The sequence below is a fragment of the Oncorhynchus masou genome, chromosome 11 (assembly GCF_036934945.1).
Source record: "Oncorhynchus masou masou isolate Uvic2021 chromosome 11, UVic_Omas_1.1, whole genome shotgun sequence".
NCBI classification, from domain to species: domain Eukaryota; kingdom Metazoa; phylum Chordata; class Actinopteri; order Salmoniformes; family Salmonidae; genus Oncorhynchus; species Oncorhynchus masou.
The window spans coordinates 2,253,549-2,270,313 of record NC_088222.1 but is presented as its reverse complement, the minus strand read 5'-3'; the positions used below and the strand labels follow the sequence as shown (position 1 = coordinate 2,270,313).

General features: G+C 43.6%; 1 protein-coding gene across 1 annotated transcript in view; it reads left to right on the top strand.

Annotated features, from left to right (window-relative positions):
• Positions 1-413: 413 nt before the first annotated feature.
• LOC135548934 (lysophosphatidic acid receptor 1-like) overlaps positions 414-16,765 on the top strand; it is a 59,344-nt gene continuing 42,992 nt past the window's right edge. The window contains exon 1 of the mRNA XM_064979029.1: positions 414-711. The gene's annotated coding sequence lies outside the window, so the exon portion shown is untranslated. The remainder of the gene's footprint in view (positions 712-16,765) is intronic.

Genomic DNA, 16,765 nt, shown 5'->3' with positions numbered 1-16,765 from the left:
TCTCTATCTATCTCTCTATCTATCTATCTATCTATCTACCTCTATCTATCTATCTATCTCTCTATCTCTCTATCTATCTATCTATCTATCTATCTATCTATCTCTCTATCTACCTCTATCTATCTATCTCTCTATCTATCTCTCTCTCTCTCTCTCTCTATCTACCTCTATCTACCTCTCTCTATCTCTCTATCTCTCTATCTATCTATCTATCTATCTATCTATCTATCTATCTATCTATCTATCTATCTATCTATCTCTCTCTCTCTCTCTCTCTCTCTCTCTATCTACCTCTCTCTCTCTCTCTCTCTCTTTTTACAAGTCTCTGAAAAATGTGTTTTCAATTACGCACTCAAGAAAAAAAATCGTGTGTGTAGTGTGTGACGTCATGTGCAGACAGTGGTCCCGTTCTGTCGAGTGGCACACAGGGCTCTGTGAGGTACGAGAGAAGGAGGCACGGAAAGAAGAGAGAGAGACGGAGCCCTCGGGAACTATTCAATCGGAAATAAACAAAAACACACTTCTCTTCATGGACTGTAAAATTAAAAGATTAATTATCATTTGCTTGGATTGGAAGAATCAACACATGCGACTCTGACGGACGACCTGAATAACGGAATTCACTTTTGGGGGATTTTGGTAGACACTCCGAAATAATATTTTTTTGAGGTTCAAGCAACATTTTCGAAATATCGCTGAGAAGGTACAACTGTAAGTATATTTTAGATTTCTGTTGAACTTAAATGTAATAGGTATGTTACGCGCAGGACTGGAGACTGTGCTGCTGAATCAGGATAAATTGTTGCGCCAACGCGACTGAGCAGCGGTGCCTCATAAAACCGTTAACTTTGCCATTAGTTTAATTAATTAATCTTAGTTTTTCCACTACAAAACATAATGACAGAGCATTACATAAGATGAAACCTGGGCTTCGGAAAATGGGAATACATTTTAGCTACAGTATGTGTTGCATTGCAACATGATCGTTTTGGGGAGTTTTTACCCCTTTTTCTTCGATGACATTCTGCCTCTCTCTCTCCTCTCTGTCTCTCTCTCTCTCTCTGTCTCTCTCTCTCTCTCTCTCTCTCTCTCTCTCTCTCTCTCTCTCTCTCTCTCTCTCTCTCTCTCTTCTCTCTCCCTCTCTCTCTCTCTCTCTCTCTGTTCTCTCTCCCTCTCCCTCTCCCTCTCCTCTCTGTTCTCTCTCTCTCCCTCTCTCTCTCTCTCTCTCTCTCTCTCTCCGATCTCTCTTTCTCTCTCCCAATCTCTCTGTTGTCTCTCTCTTTCTGTTCTCACTTTCTCTGTATCCATATTGTCCAAAATCCCATTATTCAGAATAAAACACGTATATGATGTATTCATCCAGGCTCTATGGTAGTTTTTATCCTGTAGTTTTTACAGATTATTGGAGTCCTTTGCGTAAACATTGGCCGGTACATGTCTATATATTTGTCCAGTGTTTTGACCCCCAAGGTATATTATGCCTTGGTATACTTTACTCTCCCGCCCCACAAACTGGTTGAATAAACGTTGTTTCAATGTAATTTGTCAACATGGAGTATTCATGAAAAATACATAGGATTTGATAATTGAGGGTCAAATTTCAACCATGGGATTATGTTATCATGGTAACCAAATGTTAACATAGACAAACCTTGTATAAAATATGTTGAATTTGTACCTTATATAACAATGTTAGATCTTAAATGTTGTATCCACAATACAAAAATGGATCTGCTTACAGCGACCCGTTGGTCTCCCATTCAGAGTTTTTAACCAAGCCTGATTATGTATACTGACTATTACCAATGTGCTATCGTGAGAAGGATTGTTGAGAGATCTCCACTTAAAAACTAAATCGATTAATGTTTTCTATTGATGTTGTTCGAAAGGGTATGTTTAAGAGAGCAAATGAAATGTGACTATACTTTATCATATATATATATATATATTTAAATATGTTTTTTAGGCCTATAGCGTTTATGAAGTCATCAACAGCTGTTGTTTCAATTCAACCCAGAATTCAACTGTGAAATAGACAATAAAATAGGCCTATGGTTTCAAGCTCTAGTTGATTACAAATGTCATGATATTTAGTGATGTTGAATTGTGTTTGGTTGTCAACACAACCACCAGATATCAACATTTAAAGGAGATGTATCTTCTGATTGGATAGTTCCATCTGAGCCTCTGACTGAGTCTGGCTTTAAATCCAGTTTGTCTACAATGAATAATTTATATGTTGAATTCACGTCTCCAGCTCAACCAAACATCGAAGGCAGCCCTTTCCTGCAGTCAACTGTCCTAATGGCCTAATGGGTGCTATTCATATTTTACATGATTAATAAACAACGGAGAAAATCTGGTGTTTCTATGTCAAACAGTTTTGTTCGATTTCACTCTTCTGTGATGTATATAAAGTGTAATATTTGGATGCAAACTCAACTTATGATACATTTTAACTCTATATCTGACATGTTACAGGTGTCTTCTTTTTGTAAGCCATATATACATTTGTTTCAAGGTATATTTGTTTAAGAAGAATGACTCTTTGTGGCCCTGATTTAGCCCACTGCAGTAAACCGTGAAATAGCAGGACTCATTCAAATCAAACTGCATTTAAAAAAGCATCTACATGTTGATTTGATTTAGTCCTATTCTTTAATTTACATTATTGATGGAGATGTGAATTCAACATATCAATGATTAATTTGAAGACAAACAGGAATTAAAGGAATTAAAGCCAGACTCAGTCAGAGTCAGATGGAACAATCCAATTATTTATTTATTTATTTTTTATTTATTTTTTTACTTTTTTTATTTCACCTTTATTTAACCAGGTAGGCTAGTTGGGAACAAGTTCTCATTTACAACTGCGACCTGGCCAAGATAAAGCATAGCAGTGTGAACAGACAACACAGAGTTACACATGGAGTAAACAATTAACAAGTCAGTAACACAGTACAAAAAAAAGAGAGTCTATATACAGTGCCTTGGAAAGTATTCGGCCCCCTTGAACTTTGCGACCTTTTGCCACATTTCAGGCTTCAAACATAAAGATATAAAACTGTATTTTTTGTGAAGAATCAACAACAAGTGGGACACAATCATGAAGTGGAACAACATTTATTGGATATTTCAAACTTTTTTAACAAATCAAAACTGAAAAATTCGGTGTGCAAAAGGCATGAGGAGGTAGGCAAATAATTACAATTTAGCAGATTAACACGAGTGATAAATGATCAGATGGTCATGTACAGGTAGAGATTTTGGTGTGCAAAAGAGCAGAAAATTAAATAAATAAAAACAGTATGGGGATGAGGTAGGTAAAATTGGGTGGGCTATTTACCGATAGACTATGTCCAGCTGCAGCGATCGGTTAGCTGCTCAGATAGCAGATGTTTGAAGTTGGTGAGGGAGGTGACCAGTGAACTGAGATAAGGCGGAGCTTTACCTAGCATGGACTTGTAGATGACCTGGAGCCAGTGGGTCTGGCGACGAATATGTAGCGAGGGCCAGCCGACGAGAGCATACAGGTCGCAGTGGTGGGTGGTATAAGGGGCTTTGGTGACTTAACGGATGGCACTGTGATAGACTGCATCCAGTTTGCTGAGTAGAGTGTTGGAGGCTATTTTGGAGATGACATCGCAGAAGTCAGAAGATATCCTTTAAATGTTGATATCTGGTTGTGTTGACAATTCAATATCAATGTTATGAGAGAGTAATTAGTCCTAAGTTAAGAACATTTTACAAACTAATGTCACTTTCGACCTTAAAATGTGTAACACATCCATGGCCACATTTTGAGGTTCCTGAACCTATAAATGTCTTCTTATGTCATCATAGAAGGCGCACATGTTCAGGATGGCATGCGTAGGTCGTCCCAGGTCAAGATGGCATGCGTAGGTCGTCCCAGATCAAGATGGCATGCGTAGGTCGTCCCAGATCAAGATGGCATGCGTAGGTCGTCCCAGGTCAAGATGGCATGCGTAGGTCGTCCCAGATCAAGATGGCATGCGTAGGTCGTCCCAGATCAAGATGGCATGCGTAGGTCGTCCCAGATCAAGATGGCATGCGTAGGTCGTCACAGGTCAAGATGGAATGCGTAGGTCGTCACAGGTCAAGATGGCATGCGTAGGTCGTCCCAGGTCAAGATGGCATGCGTAGGTCGTCCCAGGTAGAGATGGCATGCGTAGGTCGTCCCAGATCAAGATGGCATACGTAGGTCGTCCCAGATCAAGATGACATGTGTAGGTCGTCACAGGTCAAGATGGAATGCGTAGGTCGTCACAGGTCAAGATGGCATGCGTAGGTCGTCCCAGATCAAGATGGCATGCGTAGGTCATCCCAGGTAAAGATGGCATGCGTAGGTCGTCCCAGATCAAGATGGCATGCGTAGGTCGTCCCAGATCAAGATGGCATGCGTAGGTCGTCCCAGATCAAGATGAAATGCGTAGGTCGTCACAGGTCAAGATGGCATGCGTAGGTCGTCCCAGGTCAAGATGGCATGCGTAGGTCGTCACAGGTCAAGATGGCATGCGTAGGTCGTCCCAGGTCAAGATGGCATGCGTAGGTCGTCCCAGATCAAGATGGCATGCGTAGGTCGTCCCAGATCAAGATGGCATGCGTAGGTCGTCCCAGATCAAGATGGCATGCGTAGGTCGTCCCAGATCAAGATGACATGCGTAGGTCGTCACATGTCAAGATGGTATGCGTAGGTCGTCCCAGATCAAGATGGCATGCGTAGGTCATCACAGGTCAAGATGGCATGCGTAGGTCGTCACAGGTCAAGATGGCATGCGTAGGTCGTCACAGGTCTAGATGGCATGCGTAGGTCGTCACAGGTCAAGATGGAATGCGTAGGTCATCCCAAGTCAAGATGGCATGCGTAGGTCATCCCAGATCAAGATGGCATGCGTAGGTCGTCACAGGTCAAGATGGCATGCGTAGGTCGTCCCAGATCAAGATGGCATGCGTAGGTCGTCCCAGATCAAGATGGCAAGCGTAGGTCGTCACAGGTCAAGATGGCATGCGTAGGTCGTCCCAGATCAAGATGTTATGCGTAGGTCGTCCCAGATCAAGATGGCATGCGTAGGTCGTCCCAGATCAAGATGTTATGCGTAGGTCGTCACAGGTCAAGATGGAATGCGTAGGTCATCCCAGATCAAGATGTTATGCGTAGGTCGTCCCAGGTCAAGATGGCATGCGTAGGTCGTCACAGGTCAAGATGGCATGCGTAGGTCGTCCCAGGTCAAGATGGCATGCGTAGGTCGACACAGGTCAAGATGGCATGCGTAGGTCATCAAAGGTCAAGATGGCATGCGTAGGTCGTCAAAGGTCAAGATGGCATGCGTAGGTCATCAAAGGTCAAGATGGCATGCGTAGGTCGTCACAGGTCAAGATGGCATGCGTAGGTCGTCACAAGTCAAGATGGCATGCGTAGGTTGTCCCAGGTCAAGATGGCATGCGTAGGTCGTCCCAGATCAAGATGGCATGCGTAGGTCATCACAGGTCAAGATGGAATGCGTAGGTCGACACAGGTCAAGATGGCATGCGTAGGTCGTAAGAGGTCAAGATGGCAAGCATAGGTCATAAAAGGTCAAGATGTCATGCGTAGGTCGTCACAGGTCAAGATGGCATGCGTAGGTCATCAAAGGTCAAGATGGCATGCGTAGGTCGTAAGAGGTCAAGATGGCATGCGTAGGTCGTAAGAGGTCAAGATGGCATGCGTAGGTCGTCACAGGTCAAGATGGCATGCGTAGGTCGTCACAGGTCAAGATGAAATGCGTAGGTCGTCACAGGTCAAGATGAAATGCGTAGGTCATCACAGGTCAAGATGAAATGCGTAGGTCATCACAGGTCAAGATGAAATGCGTAGGTCATCACAGGTCAAGATGAAATGCGTAGGTCATCACAGGTCAAGATGGCATACGTAGGTCATCACAGGTCAAGATGAAATGCGTAGGTCATCACAGGTCAAGATGGCATACGTAGGTCATCACAGGTCAAGATGAAATGCGTAGGTCATCACAGGTCTGTGGAGATCTTCACAATTGCTGTAATAATCTGCACAGAATCTGGAACAGCATTGATCACTTGCACCGTGTACTATTAATCTGTTAATCTATTAATCTATTAATCTCAACTGCAATCTAGGTCATTTGGTTCTGCTATTCGATGAAGCACCGTAGTAACACACATTGTGTTCCCATTTGACCTTTGAACTTTGCTGTGCTTTTAAATGATTGAAAGAGCAGTGATAACACATTGGAAATTCAACTAACCTTTGGCTGTCTTTTTGAGTGGCTGAATAGAAGCTGTAATCTCATTGATCAATGTCTTAACCAAATATGACCAAATTATGCACATTGAAATGACGTCGTGTGCCCAGTGGTTCTGAGACTCTGAGGGCTGAGTTCACTGGTTTGACCTGTGCTGAGGACCCAAGTCTCAATAATAAGGTTTTGTACTGAACTCACTCCGGTTTAGACACAGTGTTGTGCTCTGTGAGATGTCGAAGACCTTTGCCCTATACCCCAGCCCTTTACCCCAGCCCTATACCCCAGCCCTATACCTTAGCCCTATACCCCAGCCCTGTACCCCAGCCCTGTACCCCAGCCCTGTACCCCAGCCCTGTACCTTAGCCCTATACCCCAGCCCTATACCCCAGCCCTATACCCCAGCTGTAACGGCGTTCTTGTTTTGTTGAAGGAGAGTCGGAAGGAGAGAGCCCAAAACTCTATCCCTAGCCCTAAACCCCAGCCCCAGCCCTGTACCCAAGCCTCAGAGCCAGCCCAGTACCCCAGCCCTGTACCCCAGCCCTATACCCCAGCCCTGTACCCCAGCCCTATACCCCAGCCCTGTACCCCAGCCCTATTCCCCAGCCCTGTACCCCAGCCCTATACCCCAGCCCTATACCCCAGCCCTGTACCCCAGCCCTATACCCCAGCCCTATACCCCAGCCCTATACCCCAGCCTCAGCCCTATACCTTAACCCCAGCCCTATACCCCAGCCTCAGATCTATACCCCCATCTCAACCCTATTTCTCAGCCCTTCCTGCTCACACCCAGGGCTGGCTTTATTTTCTATTAGACTTTTTTTCCACGTGTAAAGCCCATCACACTGTAGGAGTGGTGTCTGGTGGTGTCTTCAATACCCCCCATAGCCAGCCAATCCATACATACAGACCTGGGAACAGTTGTATTTCAATCTACAGCAGACCCAATAACAACTCAGCCATAGCTGTAAATTGGACAGTGCAGTTAGATTAATTAAAACTCATTCGGGATCGGTGTGCCTTCCACAGGACGGTTGAGCTAACGTAGGCTAATGTGATTAGCATGAGGTTGTAAGTAACAAGAACATTTCCCAGGATATAGACATGTCTGATATGGGCAGAAAGCTTACATTCTTGTTAATCGTACTGCACTGTCCAATTTACAGTAGCTATTACAGTGAAATAATACCATTCTATTGTTTGAGGAGAGTGCACAGTTTTGAACATGAAAAGTTATTAATAAACAAATTAGGTACATACAACATCGCTGAATCCAATATGTATAGGAAGTGTAAATGACTTTAACCCTTATTATTGACTATTATTTAATTCATATTAAAAGTCAAGGCAGATATTCTTAACCACAAGTTTCTATTTTAGTGTGAATTTCTAATTAGTCTTGTGATGCGTCAGGTTTTAGTCCCTGTATAAAACAGAAACAGGAAGTGACAGGCATGTTAATCAGAGTCAGAGTCGCATGTTTCAGACTTCCTCAGTTGTTGTCCAGGGTAACCAGGACCTCCTGCTCAGTGCCAGGGATGATGATGCACAGATCAGCGTTACACAGCATAATTAAATAGACCTACTTTATTATCTTCAGAGAATGTGCTTTTTCTAGTTCGATTTGAGTCAATGTAGAAAAAGTGTAGGATCTCTGTGGGGGCTGTGGACCTGGTGTGACGATCAAAGATCAGCAATAAGCTTTTACAGTAGATAGATGTGCCAGGATCAATGATTCTTTACTTGGCAACATGTTCATTGTGTATATCTGAAAATCCAAATGGTGAATACCAGTGGAGGCCGCTGAGGGGAGGATTAGGGCTCATAATAATGTCCGGAACGGAGCAGATGGAATGGCATCATACACCTGGAAACCATGGAAACCAATGTGTTTCATGTGTTTGATACCATTCCCCAGATTCCGCTCCAGTCATTACCACGAGCCCAATCCTCCCCTAATTAAGGTGGCACCAACCTACTGTGGTGAATACAAAGATTGGTTAAAGTTCTGACACACATACGCAGATTGGATCACATATTAATTTCATTTTAATCACTTCATGCAGTCAGAGACTATAAAACACAGTATGCTAATATATTTTTTGTGAATCAGTGTGAAGAATTAAAGAAAAGAGAAATGTTGTATATGTGGTCCTCAGATGTTCTCTAGCCTGACACCCAGACCTATTTTGTGCTAACATTCCACTCCTTGTACCAAACAATTTGGCATGACAAGAAGTGTCAATGGGTGAAATGTTGGCACAAACAGACTGATGCTTACTACCCAGGCTAGCTCTTCTCATTCGATATGCTGTTTGCCTTATGACAGCAGCACATGTTGGGTTAGAGTTAGATGGATGGGAGCTGCTGACCAGATGCACTGTGGGTACAACAAAGCCTCACCCACAGATGATCCTTATTAGACGCTCTCAGAGCCTCAGAGCTCTCAGTGCCGACACCAGAAGACCAGGGCCTGGGCCCTACAATGTGTTAAAGAGATCTATAGAGGAGAGAAAGGGGGTGGGGGGGGAAGAAAGGGGGTGGGGGGAGGGAGAGAGAAAGTGGGGTGGGGGGAGAGAGGAAGAGAGAAAGGGGGGTGGGGGGAGAGAGGAAGACTGATAGAGAGAATAGAGAGCGAGAAGGATCCCTTGTTAAAAGGTCTTCTCACCACAATGCCACATCCTGTATAAATAAAGGTTAAATAAAAAAAACGGAGAGATTGCGAGAGGGAGAGAGAGAATCTTCCCACTGAGAGAGCCTGGCCGTCCCCCTGTGTGTCTGTTATTGATCTGCCAGAGGTTCTGAGCCTGCATTCCTCCCTCCTCTCCCCCAGAGCTCTGAGTAGTAAGGTTCAAGGCAGCTGTGGAGAGAGAAAGAGGGAAACAAGGAGAGAGGGAAGGGGGAGAGAAGAGGGGGAGAGAAAAAGAGGACCCAGAATGCCACATGGAAGCAGTTTTCATCCCTTCAGCAGAATTAACTACACAGAACTAGGTAACTATAGGAAGGAGAGGGAGGAGGAGGAGGAGGAGGAGGAGGAGGAGGAGGAGGAGGGAGGAGTCAGATTATAGAAAATGGAGACATGATGTGAACAGCTAGGGTAACAAACGCTCACTGTTCTGTTCTCAGACTTTGATGCTGGGAACCAACAGGTCTCATCTGCACAAAGGACCAGAACTTGTGAGGTCCCTGATGATCACTGCTGGTGCTAACTGTTTACGTTTGTTGTATTTATGTTGAGGTCCACTACACCGATTTTCTGGAAACCTGATTTGCCGTGGATCAAAGTAAAGATTTCTGTGCATGTGCAAGATCCATATTTCCGTAGCTACTCTTCCTGGGGTCCATGAATAGGAGCCAGGAGTAGGAGTAGCTCTTTCCTGGGGTCCATGAATAGGAGTAGCTCTCTTCCTGGGGTCCATGAATAGGAGTAGCTACTCTTCCTGGGGTCCATGAATAGGAGTAGCTCTCTTCCTGGGGTCCATGAATAGGAGTAGCTACTCTTCCTAGGGTCCATGAATAGGAGTAGCTACTCTTCCTGGGGTCCATGAATAGGAGTAGCTACTCTTCCTGGGGTCCATGAATAGGAGTAGCTACTCTTCCTGGGGTCCATGAATAGGAGTAGCTCTCTTCCTAGGGTCCATGAATAGGAGTAGCTACTCTTCCTGGGGTCCATGAATAGGAGTAGCTACTCTTCCTGGGGTCCATGAATAGGAGTAGCTACTCTTCCTGGGGTCCATGAATAGGAGTAGCTACTCTTCCTGGGGTCCATGAATAGGAGTAGCTACTCTTCCTGGGGTCCATGAATAGGAGTAGCTACTCTTCCTGGGGTCCATGAATAGGAGTAGCTACTCTTCCTGGGGTCCATGAATAGGAGTAGCTACTCTTCCTGGGGTCCATGAATAGGAGTAGCTCTCTTCCTGGGGTCCATGAATAGGAGTAGCTACTCTTCCTGGGGTCCACACAAAACATGACATAATACAGAACATTACAAGAACAGTTCAAGGACAGAACTATAAATGAAAAAAGGCACACGTAGCCTACATATCAATACATCCACACCAACTATCAAGCATTTCGCTACACTACAAACATTTCACTACACTCGCAATAACATCTGCTAACCATGTGTATGTGACCAATAGAATTTGATTAGATTTTAAATGGAGGAGAGGCGTTGTGCCGTGAGGTGTTGCTGTTCATTTCAGCAACATGAGATGGAACGGAGTTCTGTGCAATAACGGCTCTGTATAATACTGTACATTTCCTTGAATTTGTTCTGGATTTGGGGACTGTGAAAAGACCCCTGGTGGCATGTCTGGTGGGGTAAGTGTGTGTGTGTCAGAGCTGTGTGTAAGTTGACTATGCAAACATTTGGGGGATTTAGCACAATGTTTCTGACAAAGAGAAGAAGTGGTGCAGTCAGTCTCTCCTCAACTCTGAGCCAAGAGAGACTGGCAGCATAGTATTTATATCAGCCCTCTGATTACAATGAAGAGCAGAACGTGCCGCTCTGTTCTGACCAGCTGCAGTTTAACTAGGTCTTTCCTTGCAGCACTCGACCACATGACAGGACAATAATCAAGGTAGGATACAACTAGAGCCTGCATGACTTGCTTTGTGGGGTGTGCTGTCAAAAAAGCAGAGCATCTCTTTACTACAGACAGACCACTCCCCATCTCTTTACTACAAACAGACCTCTCCCCATCTCTTTACTACAGACAGACCTCTCCCCATCTCTATATTACAGACAGACCTCTCCCCATCTCTTTATTACAGACAGACCTCTCCCCATCTCTTTACTACAGACAGATCTCTCCCCATCTCTTTACTACAGACAGACCTCTCCCCATCTTTACAACTACTGAGTCTATATGTTTTGACCATGACAGTTTATAATCTAAGGTAACGACAAGTCATTTAGTCTCCTCAACGTGTTCAACAGCCACACCATTCATTACCAGATTCAGTTGAGGTCTAGAACTTAGGGAATGATTTGTACCAAATACAATGCTCTTAGTTTTAGAGATGTTCAGGACCAGTTTATTCCTGGCCACCCATTCCAAAACAGACTGCAACTCTTTCATGACTTTTGATCTTTTTCCTGTAGTGTTTGTAAACACCCTGGAAGGTCAATTAATGACCAGAACCAGATTACAGGCACTGGTTACAGTGAGGAGCTTCCTCTTGAGTGGACAGCTTGAGGAAAATCAGTCAATATTCAGGTCCCCAAGAATGTTTACCTCTCTGTTTACACCAAATACTTTTATCAAGCATTTCACACATATTATTTAGATACTGACTGTTACCACTTGGTGGCCGATAGCAGCACCCCAAAAGAAAAGGCTGTAGATGTGCCAACACTGAATACATAGGGCAACTCCTCCCCAAAAGCATTTCTGTCTCTTCTATACATTTTACATTTGTATTGCTACTGCTGTATAATCAAATGAAATATCTAAGTGAGTCTCAGAAATGGCTAATATATTGTTATTTGATGTTAGCAAGTGAATGACTTTGTGCCTTATTTCTAAGGCTACACACATTATTATGGGCTGTTCAACCCTTTCCTGGCTGATCAGAGACATGATACTGAAAACCGCAAACAAAGCGAGAGAAAGACATATACATTCAGCAGTCCGTTAATCAGTTGGTGTGTTTGTGTGTGTGCTGTGGGGTTGAAGCTACGAACCCATAGGCTTGGCTCTCTCATCCCTACCAGGCTTCTGGGAGGGAGGGTGGACAATGAGCCTGTCGTAGCAGATGTAAGCAATGTCCCCACGCGCTCTGGCAGCTTTCATGGCTGGGATCAGTTCTTTCATCTTCAGGGTAGTCCTCATTGAGGAAGATATACGTTCCTCTCAAGTTCTTGGCGCTTTCCAGGACAGCTACCTTGTTCTTGAACATCAGGAACTTGACCACTATCGGTCTGGGCCTGTCGTGGGTTTTCCAGTCCTGTGTGCGCGCTCCACCTCAATCTTCCTGTGGTCCATCTTCAATTTCTCAGAGATCATTTCAGTTCCAGACAGGGCAGGTCACAGGGAAGACTGATAACCACAAACAGCAGGGTTCTAGACAGCCACAAATGCGGGATAATCCGTGGTCCCAAACACAATTGTTAACTGGGGTTCCGGGCTGTGTTTAAGCAATCAAAAAACTCTGCTAGCTTGATAGGCAGCTGGCTAACAGCTAGGCTAGCTGCTACGCCGAATAACTCCTCAGCCTTGGTCGGCCACATCAGAGACTAGCAGTCACAGCAACTGATGCCAACTGCGTCGTTGGATCCAAACTAAAAAGTTAGCTAGCTACTAAGAAACTGTCCCATACGCTTTTAAAAACAACAAACTTTCCAAAACAATAAACTGAGCTCTCCCTCGTATGGTGTAACCTACGGTGTAACGTAGCTCAGTGATTACCAGATGAACACATTTGTCTGGTGTGCTGAGAAACTTCATAGTGGGTAAGGAAAAAAGGATTGAAAAAGTTAATTCACCACGTAGAGTATGACAACAAATTACTCCAAAGAGAAGCTATGTGAATATACAAATAAATGATGTATCTCCACACGGTTTAAAATAATAATTTGATTTCACCTCCTTCCTATAAGCCACATGTAGACCGTTATACAGTATAAGAACACTGTCCATATCAGATTTTGCATATCGTTTATAAGTTTGTCCCACATGTCTTTGCCTAATGTTCTTTGTGGTGGGCTGTCTCATGAATCGATGTAATTAGATGAATGGACACCTGGGGCAAATGATTTGTGTGTGGCCTTTCAGGCTCGCTCCGATAACCTATAATTCTGTATCTCTTTGTGACTCATTTGTATACAAGTAGACCAGAGGGGCCACGTCCCTGATTGGCGGATGGGAGTAAGCCATGATTAGAACCACCTGCTGCTCATCTGTAGTTCTGTACAAATGCTGTTTTTAAGTCTTTAAAATGGTGTCTTGTAGCACTGAAGAAGGCTGTAAAAGCCCAACGCGTCTCTGATGCAATAAACCATTTTAAAAACATAGAAAAATTAACCCATTACACTTCTTTATTAGTCTGAATTTTAACAGGTTTGACACACAAGCCTAAATTCTGAGTGCCATGGTTCTCTTTTGATTCGTAACCTATGGTGCAGTGGTGAAACCTATGGCGTAATTAATAAAAAAGATGTATATATATATATTTCACCTTTATTTAACCAGGTAGGCTACTTACAACTGCGACCTGGCCAAGATAAAGCAAAGCAGAGTACCACAAACGTACAGTCTATAACACAATAGGTTGTTACAATACAGGCTCCACACCATAGGTTGTTACAAATGTAGTAAGATAAGGGAGGTAAGGCAATGAATAGCCCATAGTGGTGAAATAATTACAATTTAGCAATTAAACACTGGAGTGATAGATGTGCAGAAGATGAATGTGCAAGTAGATATACTGGGGTGCAAAGGAGAAAAAATTAAATAAAAAACAAAATAGGGGACGAGGTAGTTGGGTGGACTATTTACAGATGGGCTGTGTACAGGTGCAGTGATTAGTAAGCTGCTCTGACAGCTGATGTTTAAAGTTAGAGAATGAGATATAAGACTCCAGCTTCAGTGATTTTTGCAATTCATTCCAGTCATTGGCAGCAGAGAACTGGAAGGAAAGGTGATGAGTTGGCTTTGATTGACGACCAGTGAAATATGCCTGCTGGAGCGCGTGCTACAGGTGGGTGCTGCTATGGTGACCAGTGAGCTGAGGTAAGGCAGGGCTTTACCTAGCAAAGACTTATAGATGACCTGGAGCCAGTAGGTTTGGCAACAAATATGAAGCGAGGGCCAGCCAACGAGAGCATACAGGTCGAAGAGGTGGGTTGTATACGGGGCTTTGGTGACAAAACGGATGGCACTGTGATAGACTACATCGAATTTGCTGAGTACTATTTTATAAATGACATCACCGAAGTCGAGGATCGGTAGGATAGTCAGCTTTACGAGGGTATCTTTGGCAGCATGAGTGAAGAATGCTTTGTTGCGAAATAGGAAGACGATTCTAGATTTAATTTTGGTTTGGAAATGTTTAATATAAGTCTGGAAGGAGAGTAATGGTGTAGCCTATTGTATGGTGTAGCCTATGGTGTAGCAACCTATGGTGTAGCAACCTATGGTGTAGCAACCTATGGTGTAGTCTATGGTGTAGTCTATGGTGTAGTCTATGGTGTAGTAACCTATGGTGTAGCAACCTATGGTGTAGTCTATGGTGTAGTCTATGGTGTAACAACCTATGGTGTAACAACCTATGGTGTAACAACCTATAGTGTAGCAACCTATGGTGTAGCAAACTATGGTGTAGTCTATGGTGTAACAATCTATGGTGTAACAACCTATGGTGTAACAATCTATGGTGTAGCAACCTATGGTGTAATCTATGGTGTAACAACCTATGGTGTAGCAACCTATGGTGTAACAACCTATGGTGTAGCAACCTATGGTGTAGCCTATGGTGTAACAACCTATGGTGTAACAACCTATGGTGTAAAACCTATGGTGTAAAACCTATGGTGTAACAACCTATGGTGTAACACCCTATTGTGTAGCCTATGGTGTAACAGCCTAACAACCTATAGTCTATGGTGTAACAACCTTTGGTGTAACAATCTATGGTGTAGCAACCTATGGTGTAGTCTATGGTGTAACAACCTATGGTGTAGCAACCTATGGTGTAACAACCTATGGTGTAACAACCTATGGTGTAGCCTATGGTGTAACAACCTATGGTGTAACAACCTATGGTGTAGCAACCTATGGTGTAAAACCTATGGTGTAACAACCTATGGTGTAACAACCTATGGTGTAGCCTATGGTGTAACAACCTATAGATAGCAACCTATGGTGTAACAACCTATGGTGTAGCAACCTATGGTGTAACAACCTATGGTGTAGCAACCTACGGTGTAGCAACCTATGGTGTAGCAAACTATGGTGTAGCAACCTATGGTGTAGCAACCTATGGTGTAACAACCTATGATGTAACAACCTATGGTGTAGTCTATGGTGTAACAACCTATGGTGTAACAACCTATGGTGTAACAACCTATGGTGTAGCAACCTATGGTGTAGTCTATGGTGTAACAACCTATGGTGTAGTCTATGGTGTAGTCTATGGTGTAACAACCTATGGTGTAACAACCTATGGTGTAACAACCTATGGTGTAACAACCTATGGTGTAACAATCTATGGTGTAACAACCTATGGTGTAGCAACCTATGGTGTAGCAACCTAGGGTGTAACAACATAAGGTGCAGCCTATGGTGTAACAACCGATGGTGTAGCAACCTATGGTGTAACAACCTAAGGTGCAGCCTATGGTGTAACAACCGATGGTGTAGCAACCTATGGTGTAGTCTATGTTGTAACAACCTATGTTGTAGTCTATGGTGTCGCCTATGGTGTAACAACCTATGGTGTAGCAACCAATGGTGTAACAATCTACGGTGTAACAACCTATGGTGTAGTCTATGGTGTAACAACCTATGGTGTAGTCTATGGTGTAGTCTATGGTGTAGCAACCTATGGTGTAACAACCTATGGTGTAACAACCTATGGTGTAACAACCTATGTTGTAACAACCTATGGTGTAGTCTATGGTGTAACAACCTATGGTGTAACAACCTATGGTGTAACAACCTATGGTGTAGCAACCTATGGTGTAGTCTATGGTGTAACAACCTATGGTGTAGTCTATGGTGTAGTCTATGGTGTAACAACCTATGGTGTAACAACCTATGGTGTAACAACCTATGGTGTAACAACCTATGGTGTAACAATCTATGGTGTAACAACCTATGGTGTAGCAACCTATGGTGTAGCAACCTAGGGTGTAACAACATAAGGTGCAGCCTATGGTGTAACAACCGATGGTGTAGCAACCTATGGTGTAACAACCTAAGGTGCAGCCTATGGTGTAACAACCGATGGTGTAGCAACCTATGGGATAACAACCTATGGTGTAACAACCTATGGTGTAGCAACCTATGGTGTAGTCTATGGTGTAACAATCTATGGTCCAACAACCTATGGTGTAACAACCTATGGTGTAACAACCTATGGTGTAACAACCTATGGTGTAGCAACCTATGGTGTAGCAACCTATGGTGTAGCAATCTATGGTGTACAACCTATGTAACAACCTATGGTGTAGTCTATGGTGTAACAACCTATGGTGTAGTCCATGGTGTAGTCTATGGTGTAGCAACCTATGGTGTAACAACCTATGGTGTAACAACCTATGGTGTAACAGCCTATGGTGTAGCAACCTATGGTGTAGTCTATGTTGTAACAACCTATGTTGTAGTCTATGGTGTCGTCTATGGTGTAACAACCTATGGTGTAGCAACCAATGGTGTAACAATCTCACGGTGTAACAACCTATGGTGTAGTCTATGGTGTAACAACCTATGGTGTAGTCTATGGTGTAGTCTATGGTGTAGCAACCTATGGTGTAACAACCTATG